Source organism: Hibiscus syriacus, unplaced genomic scaffold, assembly GCF_006381635.1.
Source record: "Hibiscus syriacus cultivar Baekdansim isolate YM2019G1 unplaced genomic scaffold, ASM638163v2 tig00110177_pilon, whole genome shotgun sequence".
NCBI lineage: Eukaryota > Viridiplantae > Streptophyta > Magnoliopsida > Malvales > Malvaceae > Hibiscus > Hibiscus syriacus.
In genome coordinates, this window is record NW_024062613.1 from 23,201 (window position 1) to 27,605 (window position 4,405).

At 34.8% G+C, this 4,405-nt stretch overlaps 1 pseudogene; it reads left to right on the top strand.

Moving 5' to 3' along the window:
- The first annotated feature begins 435 nt into the window (after positions 1-435).
- On the top strand, positions 436-3,949 carry LOC120217069 (annotated as a pseudogene).
- The last annotated feature ends 456 nt before the right edge of the window (positions 3,950-4,405 follow it).

Here is a 4,405-nt window from a genome sequence, read left to right on the forward strand (position 1 = left end):
ATCACTAAAAATGTACTTTTTATTTTTTGAAAAAATATAATATTGTCAACAAATATTATTATTATTTTTAAAAAATATGAGTATAATTAATTCTCGTTTTATGTAATACGCGTGAGTGAATCGTGTCACAAATCAAATAAAAATAATTTAATTGTGAAATATAATGAAAAATTTAATTGTGAAATATACACATATTTTTACAAAAAAATTATGTTTTTTTTAAAATACAAATATCAAATAAGAATACAAATTTTATTTTATTTAAAAATAATGTAAAAATGATTGTCCTTTATTCTTGTTTTAATATTTTTTTATATTTAATAAATTAGTATTATTACAATAAAAATGAAAAAAAATATTATTTTAATACAATTTTAAAAATTATTATCATTAGATACAAAATTAGGATTATTAACATTTGCATTTTTCTTTTGTGTAGTAAAAACAGTAGTACGGGTAGGTAGTAAACGGTAACAAAGCTGGGCAACAACTGTAACTCTGAAGCTTCTTCCTCAATTCAATTTCAAACCTCTTTATAGCAAAGTTCCTATATTGAGCACAATTCAGATCTCTTTTCATTTATAAAAATCTCTATATAATAATCATATCATAAGCTACCTTTTGGTTAAAGCAAACCCAGAATTCACGTGCTACTTGTAAGTATATGCAACAGAATTATATGTTAATATATATATACACATGTAGGATAAAGATATTGTTTATGCTTATCATTATCATCATTGTAAATATATTTTCTGTATTCTTTTCCTCTCACTTTATTCATTTTTTACTGCTTTTTGGTGTGTTTCCTGACAATATAAACTGCTCTGAGGTGTAATTCATCTGTATGAAGGGAAAAAAGGTATTTTGAGATGGGTAGGTGGAACGAGTTTGGTGGGGTTTTGTTGAGCATTGCATTGTTGGGGGTGGTGGTGGTGGAAGGGTATCCGGCGGAGGATCTGGTGGTGAAATTGCCCGGTCAGCCGCGGGTTGGGTTTAAGCAGTATGCTGGTTATGTTGATGTGGATGTAAATGCTGGGAGGAGCTTGTTTTATTATTTCGTTGAAGCTGATAAAGACCCTGCCAACAAGCCCTTAATTCTCTGGCTCAACGGAGGTTTGCTTCCTTATTTTGCTCATTGTTTTCAAAACTTTTGTTGTTTTGTTCACTAAATTATGAGTTTTACTGTGAAATATATTGCATTTTTGTCTGTTTTAACCCATTAGTACTTTCATTTTTTGTTCTTTCACAGCATTCTAGCTATTTTCTAACTTTTTTTTTGGATTTTATGTAGACGACTTTATTGTTGGTCTTTCTATTTACCTTTTGAAGTTTCATTTTCTTCTTCTCCCACTTTTTGTACTTCGGTTCCTTTTACCAATGCTGGGTATTATTAACTTATTTCTCAAAGAGTATCTTTTGATATTGCCTTCCAATAGAAACCAACTGCATTAATACATATGTTACCCAGATTTCTTTATTTCCCCCTAAATACCATCATTTGATACCTATATTCCATGCATATTCAGCATGGTACAAGAATATGAATATATATATGCTCAAAATCGCATTGTCTTAATTGAGGGTGATAGAGCCTCCTTACTGCTACATTTTTCGTTCATGTTGAGGCTTATAAACCTTCAGCATTAAGAATTTACTCATGTTTTAAAGTGGTATTGGTGTTGGGATTTGAGAGAAATTGATGTTATGTTGTGAAAATGACCATCCAACTGAGTTGGTAGAGCACAAGGTTCTTAACAGGTCGTGAGATGGAGTCCCATGGAGGGCATTTCATAATTTGGAGGTCTCCTACGGGAGTTGCTCTCAACCTAGTGTTGGGGGCAGCCTATTATCTTACCTCCCCTTACCCCATTACATATGGGAACAAGGGACATCCATTTGATGTTATGTTGTGAGGTTCCTCTGTTGCCTGTTGGTATTCTTACCTTCAAATTCCATTTCAGGACCAGGGTGTTCCTCCGTTGGTGGGGGTGCTTTTACTGAACTCGGTCCATTTTATCCTCAAGGAGATGGCCGAAACCTTCGAATAAACTCAATGTCATGGAATAAAGGTATAAAACATGTTCATTGCATTTAGATGAAATGAATTCCACTGTTTGATTGTTAATGAATATAAATATTGACACTTACATGTTTTTTCCCTCATTTTCTTATCTTAATAGCATCAAATCTCCTGTTTGTTGAGTCTCCTGTTGGTGTAGGATGGTCTTACTCAAATACCTCTTTGGATTTAATTCGCGGGGATGCTTCCACAGGTATTTTAATTTCTTCAACTGGTTTTAGGATATGATTCCAGCAGCGAACTTCACTAATAGATATTGAAATTATCAGTTTTGGAGGAAAAAAAATGATCTGAACTCAATCTCTTGTTCTTGTCAGCCAGGGATATGCATATTTTCATGATGAAATGGTATGAGAAATTCCCAGAATTTAAGTACAGAGAACTGTTTCTTACTGGAGAAAGTTATGCAGGTATGTTTTTGGCTAATTAATCACCTAAATTTTGTAAACAGATGGGTTAACCAATACATGAACTCTAATGGTATTACACATTGTCATACAGGACATTACATACCACAGTTGGCTGAAGTTCTACTGGATCATAATGAACATTCAACTGGTTTTAAGTTTAACATCAGAGGAGTTGCCGTCAGAAAACATGCACTACCCTCTGTTCTTTGACAAGGGGAAAAAAACATGATATCGGGATCTTATGGTTCTTCTTGTGATTGGTCTAACTTGGTTACTTGATTTCTCCATATTTAGATCGGGAATCCACTTCTCATGCTTGACCGGGATGTTCCCGCAACATATGAATTCTTTTGGTCACACGGGATGATTTCTGATGAAGTCGGGCTTACCATCATGAATGAATGCGATTTCAATGACTATACCTTTGAAAGTCCCCATAATGTATCCCAGTCCTGCAACGATGCCATAGCTGAAGCAAATAGCATCGTTGGTGATTACATAAACAATTATGATGTCATTCTAGATGTCTGTTATCCATCTATTGTTGAACAAGAACTGCGATATGATGTCATTCTAGATGTCTGTTATCCATCTATTGTTGAACAAGAACTGCGATTGCGGAAAATGGTATATTTTTCTTCTCCTTCCTTTTGGTACAAAACAAGGCTGTAACTTATTAAGAAGAGTTGCGTGAACCAACTGAACAAAACCAATATTATTCAGCCGTGCAATAATTCATTTTCCTGATATATGCAGGCCACAAAGATAACTGTTGGTGTGGATGTGTATGAGCCTTGAAAGGCGTTTCTACTTTAACCTCCCTAAGGTTCAGAAGGCACTTCATGCCAATCGCACCAAATTACCTTATCCTTGGACCATGTGCAGTGGGTAAGCAGATCCACCACTCTCTTCCCTCTTTTGAAATACTAGTCTTGTTTAATACGTGATTATTGTCCCCCCCCCCCCCCGGCACTGAACAGCCTATTAAGGTACAATGACACTGATGGTAACATAAACATCCTTCCTATTCTCAAAAGAATTATCCAAAATGGCATTCCCGTGAACTAGCTAATGATTTGAAGTTCAAGATTACAGTCCCATATGGAGTTTGGTTTCTCAAACACCAGGTTTTTATTTTAATGCAATGTCAACATATCTAAAGTCCCCGCCGCTGCTTTTAATGTTTGCAACCTTCTTCATTTTCTTGGGTCTTTTTTTTTGGGGGGGTTAGGTTGGAGGTTGGGTGACCGAATATGGCAATTTATTGACCTTTGCCACTGTGAGGGGGGCTGCACATATGGTACCATATGCACAACCATCAAGAGCCTTGCATCTATTCAGTTCATTCATACATGGCCGGCGACTTCCTAATAACACACATCCTCCCGTTTTGGAGTGAGAAAATTGCAGCAAAAAAAACACGTGTTATAGAGTTGCACGTTAATTAAAGCTTCAGAATTTGTACCAACAGGTAATAAGGGAATAAGTGCATCACCAGAAGGAAAGAATAGCACGGAGTGTGTTTTGGCGTATGAATTGTGGGAAAATGTAAGTTGGTTCATTGGTTTAAGATTTATAATCGAATTGCCTGCACCTGATATCTCAATCAAAAGGAATATATAACCGAAAAAATTGAGAAACAAATCGTTCATCCCAACAAATAATTTTCACACACTCCTATTAGAGTCATATATGCTTCACTATAGATGAGGTTTCAACAAAAACTTGGTCCAATCATGATGTCTAAAGCCGACTGTTCATTTATGCGGGTAATATCATAAATACATCAAGAAGTTAAAACCGAGTATAAAACGAATATAAATGTTAAGAGTTTATATAAATTTGAAATACTTCGGAAAAAAAAAATAAAGTGAACACAACACATAATTTCACTAAATTGAAACATCATGAA